At 42.8% G+C, this 24,227-nt stretch overlaps 1 protein-coding gene across 8 annotated transcripts in view; it reads right to left on the bottom strand.

The window, feature by feature from the left end:
- The window catches only part of ATXN1 (ataxin 1), a 384,739-nt gene that overhangs the window by 175,883 nt on the left and 184,629 nt on the right, over positions 1–24,227 (bottom strand). Inside the window, exon 5 of one of the 8 annotated variants that reach the window (XM_033113562.1) lies at positions 11,344–11,404. The exons of the other annotated variants lie outside the window; for them this stretch is intronic. The gene's annotated coding sequence lies outside the window, so the exon portion shown is untranslated. The remainder of the gene's footprint in view (positions 1–11,343; positions 11,405–24,227) is intronic. 8 annotated transcript variants of the gene reach the window in all.

Here is a 24,227-nt window from a genome sequence, read left to right as displayed (position 1 = left end):
TTGTCCACACTGCTTACTAATGTTTTCAGAAGTTCAAATGGATAATATATCCGCTGCCAAAGTGTCCTTCAGGGAGCAGAAGGAGAAGTGAGGTCGGGAGGACTAGAGAAAACCGTATTCACTCCAAGGAGAATCAGTGGGGAGTGAGAATGGTCAATCTCAGGCCACCTCACTGCCTTAGTGGATGTCACATCACCAGTGAAGCCTCCCAGGTGGCTCGGCTTCCTTCAGCACCTAAGTTTAGAAGGGCGAGGTTGCTTTTTCTCCTATGGGGTCCCTCTAATCTTTTGCGCAGACTCCTGGGTTTAATCAGCAGGCAGGCCCTCCTGAGGCAGCCAGGTGTTAGCTGGCAGCAGAACACGGGAGGGCCTCCCCTTCCTCTCGGCCTCACAGCCAAGGGGATGTTATTACCCTGAAAACCAGCTCCTCAGAAGTTCTGTTGCCATGACTGATACGAAAGATTTTACCACAGAGTTTTCATACACAGTTCTCCTTCCTCAGAAAGCACCATTTGTTTGAGTATCTGTAAATAACTCCTGCAGAAGACACACTCTGCTCTGATGTTTCGGAGCTATGGAATTTATTATGATCATAGAACCAGGAAATAGCTGAATGTGAAAACAGGAACATCTCAAATCACCTCTCGACTCTAAGGAAAAAAAGCCTGTTAAATTAAAAGCGAAGTAATCGCTTTGTTTAGTGTTCCCTCTCAGTTATGAAGCTGTATTCCAAGGGCAATGTCAGCACACACGTTTTTCAAATACTAAATTAAAACAACAACAACAGCAATAGTATTTCCAAGTTCTAAACATTTAAAAGCACTCTTTAAAAATAAAAGACAGACACAACGTAAGAATGCAAGTCTTTTTTTTTTTTTTTTCCTGCCACTCTGTCAAAAAGCAAAGAGGAATCAAATGGGCTGAGAAGAGCACATACTAGCTGGCCTTTCTCAAAGAGCTCTGCCCGAAGGTTTTCAGACACCACAGCAACAGTCATGCCCTCCCTCCCGGGCCCGGCCAATCAGGGTCACAGCCAAAGCCAGAGGCAGCGGCAACAGTGTCGCATATATTAAAACAGCGCGTGGCTTAGACCCTCTGCCCACTGCTGCCACCACCTAACCATAAACGAACAACAAGCACCCCTTTCTAGGAATTTGTTAGTGGCCACGATCACGTGTCCTTCTTGTACGCAGGTTTCTTTTGACCAAGTATTACATGGCCAGATGTGGCTGCGAGACTCACTGCTGGGACTCACCACTGAAACAGGCTTTAGAAGTCAATTATCTGTTAGGTACCTGTTCTTTTAGTGCCAGCACATTGGAAAAGTTCAGCCAATGGCTATGGAAATGTTTGGGACATTCAGAAACCCCTCTATGCCAACAGAGCTAATCTCACACGTGAAATTTTCAGTTCCTGAGTTGAGAAGACAGATGAAATATGCAGCATCATGTTTATCTTCATTAAGGAGCGAATGTGCTTTCAAACGAAATCCAACAGGACAGAGATTACTGTTCATGCTAATGGAAAGTGATCAAAAGCCTAAGATGCTTTGGTTAGCTTACTCTGAAGCCTGTTCCTGCTTTAGTTTCTATACACAGTACATCAAAAGAATATCGATATCACTGGAGACGGGAAATGTTTAAAGTCTCGAGTACTAGTGAGAAACTACTTGAAACTATAGAAGGTGGGGTAACAAAACATTAAAGTTGACCTTCTCCCTTCAACACAACACATAACAATCTATAAATAGCTTAGCCTTTCTGTTTAAATATACACCTCTCCCCCACCCAGACATGATAGAGGCTTCTAATCATCTTGCAATTTCAAAGGACTCTGACTTGCAAACCAATCTAATAAACCGTGGTGATTTCATGGGTCTGTAAGAGGGCCTGAACTGACGAGGAATGCAAAGTATCCTCCACGCCCAGGGAGGCCCTCCAGCCTTGATCGGCTTGAAGGAGGGGTGAAGCAAGAAGAAAAAGGTGAAGCATATGCTGAGCAAAGCAGAGCAGCGGAATGTGAAAAATAGGCTATAAGCTCTATGTGTGATCAACATGGAAAATGGAGAGTTCACAGACAGAAAGAGCAGCTTCGACACATCAGTATTTGCTGTTCAGATGCTAGCGAGGGTGAGCAGGAGCGTCTACCCAATAAGGGCAGAGTCAGAAAGCTCAAGGGCATTTGAGAGAGAGGGACAGTGACATCAAAGGGCTCCCACACCACCACACTTCCGGCACCTGTAGCCAGAGCTGCCTGCTTCCCAGCCCCACGAGGAAGGCAGAGAAGAAAGGCAGGATGTTAGGAGTTCTCTTCTTCCTGGTAGCATCTCTCCAGCTCCAGCCCGTGTGCAAGGGCAAGAGACCTGGGGCTGCTCGCTGCGATCCCTTAGAGACGAGTTGCTATGTGTGAGCTGCACACAACTTCAGCTTCTCTCATCAGACTGTCCTCTGCCACTGGAGATCGACACCTATGACAAGTGACATGGCTAGACCCAGAAAGTAAAAATGGGAGTGCAATACATGCTTCCTGTCTCCCACCAAACAGCATTCTTCCTCCTTTCTCTCAAATCAAAACTGACTCTCCTGTCAGACCAGAAACACTGAGAAAGCGGTGTGCAGTAAAGCTCAGAAAAATTGTTACCTTGCAAAAAAATGACCAACCAGCAAAACGTTACCACTCATTTCCCAGAGCCGTGGGGCGGTTGTGTGTGACAGCCAGACAAGCCAGCCGGGAGAGAGACAGCCCTCACGGTGGGATAGGAAGCCCTCTCTTATCAGGGGCTAGACATGGCAACCTCACATTTAATTTTACTTTCTTGCCCACATTTAAACCATTTTATCTGACTAGAGGGCCAGGATGGAGATGACATTTCAGCCTTGATGATTTTGCTGCTGGTTTAAGATTTGATCCTAAACCTCTGGGAGGGAGAGACAGGCGAAGGAAAGGATAGGGAAAAGGTTGGGGTCAAGACAACACTGTTACTCAAAAGCAGCTTATCTTGGTCTAAGGCTATCTCCCCATTCTACCTGAGAAGACTCACCTCACAGAATGACAGTTACGAAAATAAGCTCAAAAGAACACCCATCATAGGACACCATCAATAGCCAACGGGGCTCAAAAATTCACTTATCTCCAACTCCTCCCTTTGTTTCTCATGTTCATTCACTCTGTTTTGATCAACTCTTTCTTTGCAGTGTCTCCCACATTTGTCCCTTTAGAAAGCCCCCGAAACAGTTTTCCAAGTCTTATCTCCTTACGCCTGCAGTGACCTCCTAACCGAGGGCTCCGTCTCATGGGCCATGAACACAGTTGAAAAGTTAATCTCACTGAAACACAGCTGGTCACATCACCAACTTGATGTAAAATCTCCTGTGATTACCAACCCCCAGTTGGGGACCTTCTCCACAACAATGCCCCGTCCACATTTCCAAAGAGACAGACAGAGGGCTCAGACCCCTCCCTCTCCACCACTACCACCCCAAACCAGCAATAAGGAAGTACCATTTTCTAGGACTTGTTAAGGCTGTGATCACGGGTCCTCCTTGTACTCAGGTTTCTTTTGCTCAAATATGACACAGTAAGACGTGGTTGAGAGGTCCCAGTGCTCGGTCTGACATGTGTGGTATGGCCCCAACCTGCTTTTCCAATGCAATCTCCCACTTCCTCTCTGTGAACTCTCCACTCTCCGTGCTGTTTCACACACAGAGCTTCCAACTTACTTTTCACATTCAGCTGCTATGCCTTGCTCAGCATGTTTTACTCCTGTCTGGACGTCCCTCTCCATGGATCTGGAGTGGATGCGGCCCATCCACCAGGACCCCAGGCTGTGAGACGGCAGGTGAAAGTCTAAGAGAACCTCACGCAGGAAAGAGATTGTGCAGTGAAGTCGTATACTACTAGGCTGGACTCACGGCAGCATCCCGGGTAGGTTAACCTCTCCTTAAGTAAGTTTCTTAATTTTTAAATGATGGTAATGCTCACTACCTCATTCAGGAGGAACAAGACTAGAAAGGCAGGCTGGCACTAGAAAATACAGAAGTGGGAAGTTAAGCTGCGGACTGTTCCCCAGTGAGGTGGCGAGTCCAGGGCTGGGGTCTGGAGGGGTGGGACTCGAACATGAGCTCAACCAACTAAACGGGACCTAGCCAGTCCGTGTCTTTATGATTTTTCCACTCACTATGGCTTATTGATGTTAGCTATGTTGTTATTTCTTATTCATGCTTTTTTATTTTAGTAAATATCTTTGAGCTGTCCCTAATTTTTCCATGTCTGGGCTTCGGGCTATCATGTGCATTACAGCTATAAACACTAGCAGGCTTAAGTGACAATGCATTCTTATGTTCACTCCTTCTTTCACCCTCCAAATATTCACTGAGCACCACTGTGTGCTGGGTGGGTGAAAAACAAAAATGAGAGAGAGGACAGGAATGGTATGAGCTGTATAAAAGGCTGCATGCCATGTCTAAGACATAGCCAGAGACACGTGTCCCTCCCAGGACAAAGCTAGGAAGCATTTCATTGCTAGTGTAATCGTCCCGTTTTCTCTCTTCCCTATGATCAGGAAGGAGGCCTCTAGATGGTAGGATAGACAGATCAAAGCAGCCTGCATCCCAGAGCTACGCATGGAGGACAGTTATTGTGGAGAGACACCAGATCCAGAGGACACCGTATGAGTGAGAAACAAACTTTTCTTTCGTTAAGCCCACGGAGCATTTAGGGGTGACTCTTCCTATAGCATATGCCCACCCTCTCCTGACTAATACATTTTCTCAAATATCACTGGTAATGAATCATGTGTACTAACACCTTATGGTAGTGCTCATATTTACTGCCCGTTAGTTCTTTTTCACTTCCTTAACTTTCAGGGGAATCATGCCTTGCCCCTTCATATGCTACAGCCTCTCGAATACAGTGACCTTGGCTTACACTCTCAGGGCTCTCCTCTTCACCCTTCACTTCATATCCCCCTACCTCCCATTTCCTTCCCAATTTAAGCGTGATCATCGCACACAGCAACTGTTTAACTCATAATTGATGATTTAATATTTTTCCATTAGGAAATAATTCCCCAAATATAAGGACAATTCATTACTTCTTTTCGTTAACCAACACCACCTTGCTGACAAGGATAATTAGGAATTAAGTGCAATAGCTACAATAAGACTTTAGGGGTTCACCTGTGGATGAAACTTCAGCCACAGCCTCAGAATTCTGTGTCAGACATGAGTAATCCTAGGTTGGCTTGGTGATCACTTCTTATCACTTATTTATGTTGATCCCAATGCCTGTAGCCCTATTTAGTGATAGCGGTCTGGGCTTCCAGGAGTCTCATTCAGTCGTTTGTTCATTTGTACAACCATTCTCTGAGAGTTAGCAGAGAATAACAGGTATAGAATCAAACTAGCTGTGAGACCGAAGGCCAGTCATTTAATCTCTTTATGCCCCCCCGTTTCCTTACTTGTAAAGGGAGAGTTAAAAGTGTATTTTGTAAGGTTGTTGTGAGAACTATACAAGTTAATATATATAAGATAACTTACAGGGTTATTTTAAGTACAGTTGACCCCTGAACAAAATAGGTTTGAATTGCAGGGGCCCACTAATACACAGATTTAAAAAAAATAAATACTGCAAATGTATTTTCTCTTCCTTGTGACTTCCTTAATAACACTTTCTTTTCTCTAGCTTACTTTATTGTAAGGATATAGTATATAATACTTATAACATGCAAAATATGTGTTAATGGACTGATGTTATTCGTAAGTCTTCTGATCAACAAGAGGCTATTTGTAGTTAAGTTTTGGGGGAGTCAAAAGTTAGACACAAATTTTCGACTGCGTGGGAAGGTCATGGCCCCAATCCCACGTTGTTTAGGGGTTAACTGCACTAAAATGCAGCAGTACCTGGCATGTTGTTAAGTACTTAGAGTGCTAATATTATTATTAAGTGAGCACCTACTACATGGTAGATATTAGAGAAACAAGGATGAATAAGAGGCTGTCCAGTTCCCAAGGAGTTGACCATCTAGTAAGGGTGATAAATATGTAAACAAATGAGTGAACTGAAGTGTTACAGAACCACAGCCTAGAAGAGAGAAAGAGAAAATACACAAATTCACACACACAGCAGATGCAGACGTGCACGCACACACAGATACACACACACACACACACACACACACACACACACACACACACGATGAACCACTGGCAACTGGAGAGTTACAAACAAGAAAGTGCTTCTTCTCTTCTCTTTGGAAGAAGGGAAGCCAGGAAAGGCTTAGAGAACGTCAAAGCCGAACTGAGCCTTACGATATGAATAGGTGCTTGCCAGGCAAGATGGCACCAAGATGTCCAGGCAATTAAGGAGTGTGAGAAGAGGCATAAAACAACACTTATTCATTCAATAAACATTTATCAAATGCCTTGTTGTGCGGGGCGTCCGGCGGGGTCTCTGGTCCCACTCCCCACACAAAAACGCAGGATATGGCTAGGCCAAAAAGGAACACCCACGGAGCCATAGGTAGGGGAGTCACACCACTATACTCTCACTGGCGGCTGGGTTGGAGACACAGGAACCAGGAGCAACACAATTCTCAACCCTCACTGCGCCGCTTGCAGGCTCAGCCACCATCTCCTTGCTAACTCCCCCTTTTCTGCTAGCGTAGCCACGGCAGTTATATTCATGGCTAATGGCTCACTGGTTACAGCTGACGGCCAACTAGCCACAGCTGATGGCCATTTGATCACAGTCGATGGCCATTTACTACCTGAACCAGCACCTTTCTATGTGAGGCTGAGAGCCTGGAAACTGCTTTTTGGGACTCTGTCCCCACATGTCTCTTATGTTTTTTGCACAGTTTTAAGTACCAGGATATAGCAGTAAATGATACTGATGAGGTTTTTGCTTCTTTGTGAGCTAACATTCTAATAGAGGAGACTAACAACAAAGCAGTAAACAAATAGATAAAGCAAAGAGCTATGAAGAAAACACAGTGGGGAGTGATGGCTAGAGTGAGACTGGGGGGTAGTTTTCCCGACTAGAGTATAGAGAGTGAGAGATGTGAGCAGAACCAGAGGGGAACATCATTCTCCTGCCCTCCCGTGTTTTTACTCAGAGGACTTTCCCTAAGTTCTCCTGGCCTTTTACTCCATCCGCTTTTCCTTCCCAAGGCTGTGGAGTGAGTTACCCAGTTGGGAGCTAAAGCCAGCGTGGTGGTCATGCCGCCCCTTGGGAAATGTGAACTCCACTGGATACAGTTAATCTACTATTGAGTAGAGTTAGAATTTTGAGCACTGGCTTGCTGGGGTGGATTTTGGTCTTTTCCCCTTTCCTTCTTCAAACAGACAGTGACCCGCTTGCAGACTCCAAACTTTCCTGCAAGTGAACTGTGAACAGGCCCAGACTGGGGAAGTGGGCGGTGGAAAGCCCGTTTTTGGCTCTCAATCTGAAATGTAATTTCTAACTCAATTGTTATCAGTCAAAAAGGGTGCAGTTTGGCCTCCACCTGTCTTATTATGCTTGTCTTATTTCTCAGTTGGCTGAGAACTGGGGAAGGGAAGAGAACTCTTAGATAAAAGTTTTTATACAATAAAAGCCTTCCCTCCCCTACAGACACCTCACAACTAAATTAGGAACCACTATCCTAATCTATCAAACCTGTCACCTTAATGAAAAACCTTCAAATCTCTTGCTTAATAGCTTCAAAGACACTGCTGGGTGTTTGACGGAAAAGTCTGGCCCAAATAGTAGTATAATAAGGCAAATTCAATAGAAGTAGCAAATATTGGGGGAAGGGCTGGGAAAAAGAATGAGTTCAGTACCAGTGTGAAAGTCTTTGTGGTCGGTTGCCACAAAGAAGAAGATGAGGAAATGTGAGGTCTTCTTACCTTGTGACTTCATATCGACATGTTTTTAAAACACATGCTAGAAAAAGAATTTCTTGAATGTATCTTTCCTCCGAAGAATTGCAACACATTTTTTTCAATATATTTACACACGTGCTTTACAACTTCCTTGTGAGATAGGGTGAGACTACAATGTTATCACGAAGAAAATATTGATGGCATGGTTATTATCTGCAGGGTTTAGCATTAGAAAAATTTAAAAAAGAGGAAAAAAAAGATAAAGAATAAGATAGATGGTTCCTGACTTTGCAGGCCTTACCCTCTACCTACAAAGACAGCTGAAGCCCCAAGGCATTGTGTATCAGAAAAGGAAGTCTTAGACAAGTGTCAAATAGATGGCAGATTTTTAAAGATGCTTCAGGAGTTCATAGGGAAAAAGCACCTGTTGAAATCAAGAGTGATTAAAATGGTTTGTTTCATGGAGGATTTTTAAAGGAAAAAACATCAGAAAAATGTTAAAACCCCAACTACATGCACTGGAGTAACTGCACTTAGAAACTGCACCTCTGGTAGAAGCTCCTAGAAGATACGCAATGTGTTGTATTTCTTTGTGCGGCCTTGCTGTGCCTGGCATTGCACTCTACACGGGAAGGTGCCTCCTGGATCCGTGTAGCACGTTTAATGGGTACTCTGTTCCCCTAGATCTCACACTGCTCCATTTCACTGCACATTCCAGCCAGGAGTGGCTGCCCGCACTGTACAGGAAATGCTCTACCCACTGTGCCATTCTCACAGAGCAGCTTTGCCACAGGGATGATGAAAAGCACAGACTCTCCACCTACTTTTGTTTGCTAAGGCAAGGAGGTTCTGCGAGCTCTGCTGGCACACTCAGGGGCCTGCAGAATTTTACTACAGATATTGTCTTCTCCCTCCTCAAGTTCCAGGCTCGATGTGGACAGGAGGCAAGTGTTAATTGCAGGGGCAGATAGTAACAATTACGAAGTCTACGTACTCTACAGGAGGGGAAAGGCAGGCCAGGATAAGGTGGGAAATACAAGGGGGCATCAGGGCTGGGCTCATCTTGCTCAGGATATACTGGCTGCCACAGTCATTACATTTTTTTTTGGCTGCACACAGACATGTTGCTATGGAACCAATACATGCCATTGCTACTTAGCCTCTAGCAAATAAAATCTCAGCACTGGCAAGAGCAGTTCCCTAGATTTCCCTTAAAGGGATACCATGGATGGTGAGCGCAGTTCAAGCTTCGTAACAACAACAACATTGTTTCAGGGTCCAGCCTCAATGCATGCCATGAAACGGAGCCCAGCGACTCGTGTTCTATAAGGTGTATGTACACATGTGGCATGGTGCACGGTACAAACCCAAAGTGTGGGGACCAGCCTTGAAGCTGCTTTTAAGTAAGAGACTCATGGTTTCCGTTTATGTTTAGTCGCCACCCCCCTCCCCCCCGCCACCACCACCACATACACACACACACCAACTGATAGACGCAAAACGGCTTGTCATATTTTGGGTAATGATTTGATGCCTCCTGACTGTCAACTTCAAATGACTTAGGAGTATGACCCCAGCAGGAAACCAAAAGAGCCACAAGAGGTCGGCATCAGTTCAGGTGGTCTTATTTCATCCCTTTACCATTTCTTGCCTTAGACTCCCCTCTACCAGTTTATCTTTTACTAAAAGGACAGCACAAAGTAGACATGGGATCTGGCACGTCCCCACTTTCCTAAGGCCCTCAGTTGTCCTCTATTATATTTCAGTCTCACCGACCTCTTGATTTCACAGAGACCCTTAGCTTCCCCAGAGAGCAGCAGATCTCAGCGTCCCACGTCATACGGTGCCGTGCTCTGGGGATAAACCTTTTGGGCTTTTCTCGGAGGAGAGGAGGGAATGAAAACCCTCAAGTTCACACTTCTAATGAATGCACATTTACGCATACTGAGTATCGGGGACAGAAGAGATCAATTACTTAGAGTAATAAGCAGGCGACCCCTCAGTGAATCAGCAGTCCATGTTCTCAGCTGCATTCAGGACACTGGTAGAAAGCTGACTGTCTCTGTACTCTGATAAGGAGACATACCGAGTTTCTTAAAAATGACTCTGGTTATGGCAGAAGAGAAGCCCCCATTTGTTAAGATAAGGTGGTTAAGTTGACGAGTAGGATACAATAATGGTCTCAAGCTCTCAGTACTACATTTAAACCACTCCCGACGTGAGATGGAATGTTTTGGAAGTAAGCGCACGTAGCGAATGAGCGTAAATGAACCCGATCCAGCGCCAGTCGAGCACAGGCATCCTTGAAAGAACCACCTCCGAGGGCCACCTCTGAGAGTCCAGGGGAGAGCTGTAGCCTCACACTTCTCTCTGTCACACCCCACAACTGAATTCTCCTGTAAGAAACAGTCTACCTTTTTTTTCTTTCAATGAAGAAACGGCCCTCCCAAAGTCTCTATCACAGCAGGCCCAATTCACACTGCCCTGTGAGAAACTGTCCCGCGTCACTCTGCAGGTGCTGACTGCCCCGAGCGGGGCGTGCGGCCGTGCAGCTGGCCCGGGCACGCCTGCAGCTGCGCCACGGCCTCTAGCTGCGACACAGAGGGACCACCGGGTCTCGGCATATGATGTGGCATTGCAAATGCAGTGGTTTGGGAAAGGCGCAAAGGAAAATCTGCCCTCTCAGATGAGGTCCATGACGGAAGTGCTCTGGGTACATCCGCTCCACCCACCCCTTCTGGTCTTAGCCACGTACGATTCCTAGAAAGTAAAACAGCTCAACAGCATCTCTCCTGACGCTTGCTTCAGAGGGAAGTTACCGTTAGTTTATTGGTATTACGTCAAATCCACCCTCCCATAACTTTGTATCCTCCGAAAGAACTGGGATTCAAAAGACAGTTCTGTGTGGGGGTGGGGGCGACGGAGGGATCGGGAGATCATGCAGCTGGGAGTGAAACGCCTCTCTCATAGTTCTAGTTCTGCTGCTGTCCGAGACGCCCCCAGAGCGGGGACGTGAAGCCCTCTAGGCCCCAGCTGCCCGTGTGTACATAGGGGTTTTGCCAGATGAGCTCTAAAGTCCCATCTATGCTCACATCCTGTTACTCCCCGTCATGGCATTCATGAAATAGTGCATCGGGTGAACAAAGCAAATGGTTTCCCCCTTGCCCACAGCTGTGTTTCTGTATAACTGGAAAAAAAAATTGTCATGCTCTCTGCAAGCTGGACGAGGTGACAGCAGTGATGGTAACAACTCATAAGAGGCAACACATGTGAACAGAAAAAAGAAAGGGCAGAAAAATACAAGAGGGAAACCTTCCCCTCTGAAGGGAGGAGATGTGATGAGTAGAAAGAACACCTTGGTTCCAAGTGGGACACAACTTCTAAAACACGTGCTATCAAGCACTTTCGCTTAGGGCATCACAGTAATTGGATAAAATTTTGATGTGGGTAAAAATATGTAAAAGAGTCAAAGGATCACTCACCCTATGAAAACAGCAGATTGGCTTCTCTGTACCCAGAAAACGAACTAATTTCTTTGGAAAACTGGAAGAGAAAAAGATTTAAACAACATTAAGTCCATTCTGTAAGTCATTAAGGCCTGGAGATTAGGAGAAATCCTAGCACCTGGTACTTTCGCCCTTACGAGGTGTACGGTAAATGTCTGAAGAACGGAGGACGTACAGTGGTGTGGCTGACTACATGCATGTTTTAAAAGAGCTTGAACAATGACTATGTAAGAAACAATCACATGCATGATTCCTTTATCATGAGCTATGCGAACCTTATGACAAAGGAATGCATATTGTGGTGCCTGGGAAATCATTTTTTAGGTGGGTCTTTTCAAATGTCACGTCTGCACCCCCATCGTGGGGCTAACTGAAGATGTCTCCATAAGTAACCAGAGGAGCCCATTACTGCACTTGCCCTTTCCGAAATGTACACCCACGACGCCATTCATCCCCCAGTGAAGTCAATGACCCCACAGGGATCCGTAATTGGGCTCAGATGGGAATGTGGACTTGGCAGAGAGGCGCTGGGGGCCTCTTATCAGGCCAACGAGCAATCCCGTGAGGAAGCCACCCTGTCTGAGATAAAGTGTGGGAAAGAACCGAGATGATGTGAATGCTGGAGGAGGAAGCTTGAAAGACAAAGGGAGATAAGGGAGTGACAGCCGCAGACTGTGTAATCAACATCACAGAAGGAATGACGCTCAAGATCCAAGTTTTAAAAAATTTCCAGAGACTGTTTTAAAGACGCCTTTGCAGGTCTAGGAGCGGATGTGAGGCAAAGCTAGTCTAGCCCCCCCCAGATGGGCAGTTTTCACATGATCCCAGAGCATTTGGGATTAAGTCTATGAGCTAGCTGGAAGACTAGCTCCCTTTCCCTAAAAGGAAGACAGAGCTCGGGCCACTAGGACAGTCTCCTCCTCAGGATGTCCTCTGGCAACAGATTCCTAGACTCAGTTTCTCAGAATCTGAAAGCCACATCTCACGGTTTCAGAGAGCAGTCACAGCCTGTCCTACCAGACTGTGTTAGGAGAGGTGGGGCTACTGAGATGATGAGATTCTGACTCTTGAGAAGTTTATACTCTAACTGAAAACACTACAAGGAAATAATGCAAACTGAAAGATGGTACATGCTAGTACAATCTCTGAGCACCGTCTTTTTTAAAGCAACTCTTTATAATCCCCTCACATACATTAACCTTTTCATCCTAACGGCAGGCAAGATGTCTACAGTAAGAATTATAAAGAGACCGCAAAACTGATTTCGGAGTCAGACCTGAATATGAATATGAAACCTCACGGAATATGAATCTCAGCTCAGTCACATACCAGCTGTGTGATTCAAGTTACATAAACTCTCTGAACCTTCTCTTCATTTGCATAATGGCAATAATAATATCCACTTCACATAATGTTTCAAGTTCTCAGTGCAATGCTTGGCACGTAGAAGAGGCTTAATAAAAAGAAAAAGCTTTAATGCCATGTGGCACAACATGTGTACATATCTGTAACACTAGAAAAGGAAGACCCAGGAGAGCTTTTTATAATTTCATAATTTATCAAAATGTCAGTACTTGTACTGTATGCACTTTTTCCCCACTTCCCAAACGAGACAAATGAGAACAAAATAAAACTGTTTTCTGTGAACAATTAGATAATGTAGATAAGGAGAAAAAACTCAATATAAATCAGCGAAAGTCCCACTAATATTCACTATGAAGATTTTGGCTTATATGGTTCCAGGCTCTCTCCTATGCTCAAGCAGAGTATATTATACATATACTTAAATAAGTAAAATTACGTACGTGCATACAATTTATTCATAACATACTACGATAGTATTCGTATCGCTTTGCAGTCTGATAACAGCTTACTTGTTACATTGTAAACCTCTTTTGATATCAATACATCAATCTCCATCTTAAAGACTGCAAGAGTACTGCTTTGAAAAAAGGAACCACTACATATATATTTGTTGAATTTACAGAATCCACCAAAGTGTCCCACGTTTATGAGAAATGACTACACGTGAGGTAATGTGAGGTTCTTTTTGTTCTTCTACATTTTCATCAAGATTGAGAAAGGCAGATTGTATAAAAGAAATATTAATATCAGATTGTTTTTAGTTTGAATGGGAGTAACTTAGAAGAATACGTGTACAAACTAGCACTTATACACAGGGAATAACAGCACAAATAACAATATTCCATGAGTTTCCAACATATTGAAAGGAGATAAAAATTTAAAGACTAAGGCTAATGATGGATAGAGATGCCTATTTCAAGTATGAAATCCCAAGACTGAAGTTAAAGAAGTGTCCCTGTTTTCAGTCCCATAATGGTGGATTTACATAATGATACAGAGAAAAGTAAACTGAAAACTAAACTCTTGCGTGACCCTAAGAATTATAATCACATTACATAAACTTCAAAACCTAACCCTCCCAACCCCCCAAAAAACAGAATTTACTATGTTTAGAAGATATATCAATAGTTGGAATGTTTGTGCAGTCTCAATATTTCTAATCAAATGTCCTTCTTAAAGAGAATGGTTGGTTTGGTTTGGTGTAACATGTGTGATACAGTTCGCTTCACTTGCGTGACACATCCTTCTCCTCGACTGAGAAAATTATGCCACACCCATAAATGCGACTGACAAGCAACATTTCAGGAAAATACCACTTTTGAGGTGAGGCTGGGAGAAAGAATGTAGCCTCACAATCAGCAAAGAGTGTGGACCTAATTCCTCCTCCAGTTATGAAGGTAACTGACCCTTGCTAAGTATATTGCCAACACTGCTCCTACAAGCAGGCAGGAGATAGAGAGTTGGCAGGCAGCAGCAGAGAAAGAAAGACGGGACGTACTGTGGCAGCAGAGAAATGCCAAATCAGACACCAGCCAGAAAATCCTGGAGAGATCAAAACTGGAGAAACAAAGTGGAGAAATACAGACTTTGATTTAAGAAACCAGAATCTACGATGAATGAACAGGTGATAACCTCTTCTCATGCTACTTCCCAACAAAAGTTCCCTAAAAGTTCACCCCTTGTCCAGCTTATGCAACTTTGAGGGGAAGTGACAGTTTGTGGTGGGGAATCATGCTCTTACAAGAGACTTCTGTTCCATGTGAAATAGAATCGACGTTACATAAGAACACAGATCTTACGTTTTAGCATTGGATGGAATCAGAGAAAGCATCTCCGACAACTCACACTAGATACTTCATATGGAGTGTGGATTGCTACTCTTACTGGATCTCTTTTGCTGATGCAATTCAGGAGCCAGTGTGATATTCCTATACCTAACAGTGAACTTCTTATGGGAACAGAGTTTTTGCTTTGTTTATTTCTTGTGATCACTGCTCTCTCCATGACAGAGAACCAGATGGTCAAGCTGTGTTGTGTGCTATATATAATATTTCTTTTACTCAGTCAAAGCCATATGATATACATTCTTCAATTTGCTTTCAAAGGGACCTTCGTGTCCTTTGATGGTGTACACGGGATGGCCCAAAACACATTCTGCATAGCAGACCTAGCCATCAAACATTGTGGTTCAGAGTCTAACATCCTCATTCAGTTGTGTGTCTCTGATAAATAAGACCTACCCAGGATAACTGTGCTGATACTATATATTCCACACTTTACAGTATATTTCTGAACTGCAGACTTGAAAAAAATTTTGTCTTGCCATTGTACGAGTATAGTGTCATCCTGAGTAACGGATTTCTTAATATTAACTACTACCATCTACTGAGTGGCTAATTTGTGGCAAGTTTTTATCAATTGTCACTAATCCTCACAAACCTCTGTAAAATAGGTTCAATTAGCCCCATTGCACAGATGAGGAAAACAGGCTCAAGATAAGTAACCTATCCAAGGTCACAGACCCAGTACGTATCAAAGCAAGAACTCAAAGCTAGGTCTGTCTGGGTTTCATGGCCAAACAGAAAAGAGATGAGAATCTTGACAACATGTATGTGGGTTTTTATGTGAAAGCCGCAATATGTAGCATTCTGTCAAACACAAAAAACAAGCACTTGCTCTCTCTCAATAAGAAGACCTTTCTTTTTCAGGAGCAGCAGGCAAGGATGCTAGAACAAAAATTATCCAGGGCATTTAGTGGTAAACTGTGCGTTAGCTGTCCGACGGGTGCCAGACGAACGTTCTTCAGGCAGAAGAGCAGGATCAAAGTGCTGACAGTGGCAGCGACACAAAATGTAGCCTTGGCAAGTCAGTCTAACAGTCACTTTGCATCATTCTGATTATGAGCCACAAGCATGCAATCAACCGCACAGGGACAATCTTAAATGATCTCCATCAGCATTTCACTTTAGTTATCAAAGCGTGGCAGATGAAACAAAGGCCACTTTCATCTGACCTAAATACAATGTTAATGACCCAGACATAAAGAATGTGTGAGAACAATAATGGCAGGAGCGCACTGGCCTTGCTGGACGGGCATCGGTTCTGAGGGATGCATTTTACGTCATCAACTTGCCCATTGATTACCTCAGAATAAATAAATCGCATTAATGGGTTTCTTATCTGATAAGTGTATCCACAGTCGAACGCAATTTAAAGAGTTAAGTAAGTTTACAAGTTCCCCAGACTTAGTATTGTATGTTGTACATTTGTCTACATGGAGCACTTTTCGTCATCCATTACACATTTTTGTGGATTGTATCGCCCCTACCAGATCACGGCCCAGCTCCAAGAGCATGGTATTTATGTCATTTGTCTCTGTATTCCTAACACCTCGCCCAGTCCCTGGCATACACAGTAGACATTCCAACAAAATATGCAGAAATGAAAGAATTGTTACTGGACCATCAATAAGAAGGCATGCTTCCTGAGTGCATGAAGGAACCCAAGTTATTCTGAGAAGTCACTCATACTTCAAAGGGCACTATCTGAATTCCAAAACTTGTCTACAAATTGAAATGATGATTGTAAATGTAACCATGAAATTCAGTAGAGATCTGTTCTGAGGGAGTAAAAACATATAAATATAAAAATAAGGAAATTCTGCCCTCATATTGAAATCATTTGCAAAGGGACTCTCACCAGACTCTGTTTTGAACATTAAAGCCTGTAACTTAAGGGGGAAATAGTATTTGGGGAGTGGTTTCCAAGGAAAGTAATTAAAATCACTATAGGTTAGAGAACCAGATATAGAAGAGAAATACTAATTATTAGATTATAGAAAAAAAATCAACTTCTTAAAAAGCAAAGGGAAAAAGCAACAAAATTTTCCATATATCGGTACTTTTACAACCAATGACTATCACTTCACTAACAAGTTTCAGTTCGGGCAGCAAGATTCTAAGAAATGGGACTAAGACTCTACTTTGCCTTTAGATAAATATTATTATCTGCAGCGAAATGTGACATCTCACCAGATTCATCCATGATTGGGATCCTATTTGGTTTGTACAAAATGATTACCGTACCACTGGTCGGAAGAAAACATCTTCAGGTAGATGTCCCTCCTGGCTTTATGATTTCGTGTGTGTGTGTGTGTGTGTGTGTAGGAGTTCCAGTGATCTCAAAGGGCATTATATATAATCTTTTAAAGTCAATGTTTAATATTCTTGAATTGCCAAACGCACCAGATAAACTTCTCAAAGACAGTGTCTATATACTTTAATAATTCTTCTAGCAGTTAGCAGGTTTATTGTATGAATGGTCAAAAGGTGGAACAGAGAGAGCGGAGCAAAATCAGCAAACCAACAGTATCTCTAAATTCCAAACTTGGGGGGCAGCTGGATGATTCGGTTAGAGCGCAGAGAGTGAGAGCTCTGAACAACAGGGTTGCCAGTTCGATTCCCACATGGGCCAGTGAGCTGTGCCCTCCACGACTAGATTGAAGGACAATGACTTGGAGCTGATGGGCCCTGGAGAAACACACTGTTCCCCAATTAAAACAAACAAACAAACAAACAAACAAAAACCCAAACAAACAAATAAAAAAAAAACAAAAAAGCCTAAAATAAATAAATAAATAAATGAATGAATAAATTCCAAACTTGGCAGTCACTGCCTTCGCAGAGCTGCACCTCTGACTTGGTGGGAGGGGGAAGAGAAACAGGATGCTATTTTTAGAGTGAAAGGCAGCAAGTTGTCTGGGCTCTAAACTTCAGGGCCATGTCCCTGCAGTACAACTCCTCTCATTGCAGCTAAAGATCAGAACTACTTCACCAAAGTTCAGTATCAATAGGAACTATCACAGGGGAAAGGAGAGATTAGATACTGTGACTTTAAAACGTGCTGCCTGCATTAGAAACATTTCAGTCCCATCTGGCAGCAGCACTGGTGATGCAAAAGCTATTGCCCCGATCTAATAACAAGGACTTAAAGGAACACAGTTCTGGACACAAAGTTGGAGTTCAGTAAATACTTAAAAGTCATAATATCTTATACCTATCTGAGCTTTATAGTTTTCTAAGTGCTCAAGTATAACGTGAATAGTCAGCAGTCAACATCACTATATTCTATATATGGTTTTAAAAATGGTATCACTTAGGGGCCGGCCCAGTGGCTCAGGCGGTTAGAGCTCCATGCTCCTAACACCGAAGGCTGCTGGTTCGATTCCCACATGGGCCAGTGGGCTCTCAACCACAAGGTTGTCAGTTCAATTCCGTGAGTGCCATAAGGGATGGTGGGCAGCGCCCCCTGCAACTAAAATTGAACATGGCACCTTGAGCTGAGCTGCCTCCCAGATGGCTCAGTTGGTTGGAATGTGTCCTCTCAACCACAAGGTTGCTGAGCTGCGCCCTCCACAACTAAGGCTGAAAGTTCAACAACTTTAAGCTGAATGGCACCCTCCACAACTAAGATTGAAAGGACAACAACTTGACTTGGAAAAAAAGTCCTTGGGAAAAAAGTCCTGAAAGTACACACTGTTCCCCAATAAAGTCCTGTTCCCCTTCCCCAATAAAATCTTAAAAAAGAAAAAAATGGTATCACTTAAATGTCTAGAATAGCCAGGGTTCTGGCAAACTTTTTCAGTAAAGATCCAGAGAGCAAATATTTTAGGCATTTTTACTTAGCACTGCCATTGTAGCACACGAGCAGCCATGACAATATCATACAAATGAACATGGCTGTGTGCCAATAAAACTTTATTTACAAAAACAGATGGGGTGGGATATGGCCCCTGGGCCTGTTTGTCAACACTTTGTCTAGAATATCATTATATAGTTGACCCTTGAACAACATGAACTTTAACTATACAGATCCACTTATATGTAGATTTTTTTCAATAAATACATACAGTACTATAAATGTATTTTCCGTATGATTTTCTTAATAGCACTTTCTTTTCTCTAGCTTATTTTATTGTAAGAATACATCACATAATACATATAACATAGAAAATATGTGTTAATCAACAATGTTATCAGTAAGACTTACAGTCAACAGTAGGCTGTTAGGAGTTAAATTTTTGAGGAGTCAAAAGGTATACTCAGATTTTCAACTGTGCAGAGGGTCAGCACCCCTAACCCCAAGTTGTTCAAAGTCTACTATACTGGGAAATTAAAAGACAGAATCTCTGTTTCCTCCTTTTCCCCAAAGAGACTATATTTTTGCTAAGTAAAAAGTTTGATGACAATATCACATAGTACCCAAAAGCAGTGAATAGCTTATTTCTGCAGCATCCATCCACCACTGAACTTCTTTAACGATAAGCAACAAAGGCAAATCTTTCAATGTCAGGTGGAGTTTTCCAGAGTGTCAAGTCCCTGTACATTCATGTCTGTATTACGTATGTGTAAAGGCTGCCCCACAGAACCCCAGATAATGCTCAACAACCTCTTTAAGTAGTGTGTTCGTTATCTAGGCAAGAAGCCCCTGTACAACAACAAACATACCACCTGACGAAAAGCGGGCAAAGGCTCCTAGGAGGATACACAAATGGCCAATAAGCATGTGCAAACATGCTCAGCACCACTAATCATTAGGGAAATGCAAACCCAAACGACAGGGAGATACCACTTCACACTCCTTAGGATGGTTGCCATAAACATTAACAACAATAAAACAAAAAAACAAAGAAAAACCAGAAAACAACATGTGATGGCCAGGATGTGGAGAAAATGCAACCCTCATGTATTACTACTGGTGGGAATGTAAAATGCTACAGCTGCTGTGGAAAATAGTATGGCGGTCCCTCAAAAATTTAAAAATAGAACTATCATAAGATCCAGCAATTCCACTGCTGGGTACACACCTAAAAGAATTGAAAGCAGGGACTTGAACAGATACTTGTATACCCATGTTCATAGCAGCATTCTTCATCAAAACCAAAAGGTGGAAACAACCCAAGTGTCAATAACCAAAATTGACATATACATGGTATATGTACCATGTGGTATATACATGGAATATTATTTAGCCATAAAAAGGAAGGAAATTCTGTCACATGCTACAACATGGATGAACCTTGAGGACATTATCTTAAGTGAAATGAGCCGGTCACAAAAGGATAAATACTGTACGATTCCATTTATATGAGGTACCTGGAGTAGTCAGATTCAAAGAGACAGAACTGTGCTTGCCAGGGGCTGAGGAGACGGGGGAATGAGGAATTATTGTTTAACAGGTATGAAGATTCAGTTTGGAAGATGAAAAGCATTTTGGAAATGGATGTTGGTGACTGTTGCACAACAATGTGAATACACTTAATGTTAGTGAACTGTATACACTTAAAAATAGTAAATTCTATGTTATATATATTTTACCACAATTAAAAAAGAGAGAGAGACTTGTGCTCATTTACCCTCTAAGAGAGCTGTTCAGGTGATCTGTTTGGACCACGATGTCCCGAGGAGGTCCAAGTCAGTGATGCTTGAGAGGGTGGGTTTACAGGAGGCAGCTGAGGAATTGCAACCTGGCTTGCGGGTTCTAGGAAATCAGCTAAAATTTGAGGGTCTCCACACCTAGGAATCTTTCAAACTAAAAGAGAATCTGAGGGCTCCTATGATTCAGAGTGAACTCTGCACCTAAGATTTGTGATATGGCCAGAATGCCTGCCATATGCTTTCCCAAGTGCTACAACCTCGGAGATTCTGTTTGACAGTGGATCAGGAGTAAAGCCAACGACAGGTAGGAATTGAAGTTAGGAAAGTTTACCATTCCTGATGAGGGGCATAGGAAAGAGCGAAGCAACTCTATCTTTTAGGATGACAGTGGAAACTCACAACCTCCAGTGATTGATGGGTAAGAGAAGTCTCTTTTTCTCCCCAACTCTGCTCTCCTTGGTCACACATGTGTGACCACTTTCAGTTGACTCTCTTGCAATGTATGTTCCTCTGAGTCTAGTTCTGCATAACACTTAATACCATAAACCATGCACAAGAGACGACCTCGTGAAAACTGTCCCTATATGCATAGCACCATTCCATGGATTACTACCCAGGTATCACCTTACAAAAGTCAAGCTAATATAGGGCTGCATTACCTACTCCAAGCAGAATGATGCTGAGTCATGGTTTCTCAACTGAAGGATAATGATACCATTTCTTCTCATATTCTTGATAAGAAATAGAAAGATAACCTCCAAACCAACCCAGCCATAATGGAGGAGGAAAGGCCCACAACCACACTGTTTACATGAGACATAGATGAAACCATCCTCAGGTGATGACAGATCTTACCCTGCCGAAACAAGGTAGAAAGCTGGGTCGTGCATTTCCAACTCAGTTATCCAGAATGGCCATTATAGGGTCCCAAATATCCCAGTTAACTACAACGCTTTCCGGCTCTTAAGAGTTTTCACCAATATGTAATAAAATGCAATTTTTGTTCAAGGACTAACATCTCTTTGTAACCATTTTTTAAACAGCTTTTGTCAGAAAATTGAAAGCATTAAAGAAAAATATGCATATGAAAAAAATGCTAAAGGAAAAAAAGAAACTCAGGGTGAGGATATATACCAGATTTTTAGATAGCTAAAGCCAGTGGTGTGCAGGGAAATGCTTCATAACCAGCTGAGGGGAGAAAGGAGTTCTGATTTGTAGCGTTTGCAGATTTCTGTAGTGTAAACATTCCCACCATGGCCGATTTCAAGCTAGTAACATGATGCCAACTTGTTCTCCAAATTCCTGAAAATTTAACAATTGACTCATAAAAGCCAGTGCAAGCTGGCTGCAACATACCACTGGCAGCAGCCCGTTTTCCTTCATCCCACCAAGATCAATAAACCCAGTTCCATATTCAAAATAAACCCCAGAAGCTAAAGTCCTTCATTAAGTTCAGGCCTCTTAGCTATTAAAAGATATCTCTTCACACTTCCACATCTTTCCTTCTAGACTCCTCATCTGGAATACACCTAACTTACTGTTAAGACAGGGGGATTGTCATGGTGGCACTAAATTTTCTATTTTGAGATTTAGATCTCAGGTATAATTCGAATTAATAAGTATAATTTAGCTTGGGACTTTTTGAAAACTTTCTTTTCTTTCTTTGCTTCTTTTCTGCCAAATGTTAATGATTCTGCTTCCTATACATTTACTGTGCAGTTTCAATGGTTCTGTTTACTTAGGCCATGCAGGCCCTGTGACTTGGGAAAGGTTTTGCACCTGTATGGGATCCACTCCTGGCTCCAACGTAAATCTATATATCACATGATAACCAGTTTAACGGCTTCCCCTAACCCAAGGGACAAAGCCGAACTCAATAGAAAATTCCATTACTGGGCCGAAGCAATTTACACCCTGGTTAGAAAATATAAAACTTGAGACCAAACAAAGCGCAGTAGTTTGCAGTAGTTTCCAGCAGACTGTCCAGCCGACCCTTCTCTTACTTTAATCAATCTTCCTTCTGTCTTTCTACCTGCCTCGTGAATTCTTTCACGACCTGCGAGAGAGCAGCCACAACACTGGAGTCCAATCTCACATAGAAGCTTTCTTAGATCGCAACAGCCTTTACTCTGAATTTCTACAGCACTTTTATAGGACTGTCCCCTCACTGGATTCTAGAGGGTTGGGTTCCCTGAAGACAGGGAAAGTTCTCACAGACCTAAGCACAACACACTTTTACCTAGGCTGAGCTGAATGCAATCCGCTGCCTGGCCTGGCTGGGTGACTTCTGCCAAGTCAGCACCTGGCTGGGTGACTTCTGCTAGGACCAGGGGAGCCACTGAGAGGGGCACTGTGCAGCTTGCTCAAGGTAGCTCATAGTGTGCACGCCGAGCTTCCGCAGAAGGGAATTAAGGGAGGGAATGAACATTGTTGAGCATAAAACGTCTGCAAGCCCCAGTGCCCAGATCTTGGTTTCTAATACCATTTCCCAATAAAAGGAAGCAAGGCTCCTTGGAGAAATGGCTGATGCTAAGATTTGGGCAGGGAATATTCAAGATGAGCATGAAGGAAATGCTCAACAAAACAAAAACACAATGATGGGGGCATATCCAAGGGAAACAGGAGACACTATTCCTAATGTTCCCAATAAACAGGTGCCAATGGCCAAAACTGGAACGATTTGAGCAAAAAAATAAGTAACACTGTACTGAATTAGAACCGAAAGTAGAAAATAAATATCCATGAGTTCATACTGATGTAAATGCCTGGCTAAATGGGGGAGAATAGACAAATCTGTGCAGAATTCTGAATAATTCATGCAGACATACCCCCCTCAAGGAGGTGGAACATAGCTCCCCACTTCTTCTTTGGAGGTGGGGTCCCTCCAAAGAGTGCAGTGTGGAGGTGAAGGGGCATGTGTGTGAAAGGAGTAACTTTACAGTGGAGAAATCTAACAAACACTACCTCAGCCAGTTAATCAAGGTCAACATCAATAGTGATAAGTCACACTGATAGTATGTATCTTTGATACACATGATGGCATTTTATCAATTTTGAGAAGTAGTTATCAGTCATTTTGTAGCATGTCCCACAATTGGGGTTTTTCTAATCATAACAAAAACACAGGAAAAACCCCAATGGAGGGATATTCCACAAAATAACTGATCAGCAGTCCTCTGAATTGTCAAGGTTATTGAAAACTAATCTGAGAAATCGTCACATTCTAGAGGAGCATAAGGAGACCTGACAAGTCTAAGCAATGTGGTACCATGGTGGGATCCTGGAACAGAAAAAAGGACATCAGGTAAAAACTAAGGAAATCTGAGTAAAGTAGGAACTTTAGTTACTAGTAATAATAGTAACATTCTGCCAGGTACTTACATATATGACTTTGCTTAATCCCCACAATGCTGAAAAATGGTTTCATTCCTATTTTACAGACGAGGGCAATAAAATAGAACTATTTAGCCCAAGATAAGAGAGTTAGTAATTTGTAGAATTCAAGTTGAAACTATGTAGAACTATTCTAAGAGCTTTAGAAGTTTTAACTCATTAATTCTCACAACAACCCAATAAAGTGAGTATCACGATTATTATTTCCCTTCCAGGCAAGGAAATTGAAGCACAAGGGAGGGTTGGTAAGTTATTCAGGGTTGCACATCTGGTTATGTGGCAAAGTGAGCATTCGAATGACAAGGGACTGCGATGCTAAGGACCAAAAACAGAACACCTGACACCTCTACGAAGAACCTGCCCTACGGCACCAATTTCACAATGCACTGGTGACATAATCAATAACAGCAACAATAGTAAACATTATAGAGTGATTACTATGTGCCATTATTCAAATTACAAATATTAATTCATTTAGCCCTCCCAACAACCCAGTGAGATAGGTTCTATTATTATCCCCATTGTACAGATAGGAACACAGAGGCACAAGGAGGTTAAATAAGGTGGGTATATGGGTGTTAACTGTACAACTCTTCCAACTTCTCTGTATGTTGGAAATTTTTTATAATAAAATGTGAGGGGAAAACCTTCTTGCGAACAATTCTG

Source organism: Rhinolophus ferrumequinum, chromosome 9, assembly GCF_004115265.2.
Source record: "Rhinolophus ferrumequinum isolate MPI-CBG mRhiFer1 chromosome 9, mRhiFer1_v1.p, whole genome shotgun sequence".
Taxonomy (NCBI): Eukaryota; Metazoa; Chordata; class Mammalia; order Chiroptera; family Rhinolophidae; genus Rhinolophus; species Rhinolophus ferrumequinum.
Note: the sequence above shows the minus strand (reverse complement) of the source record. Positions and strands in the feature narration are given on the sequence as shown.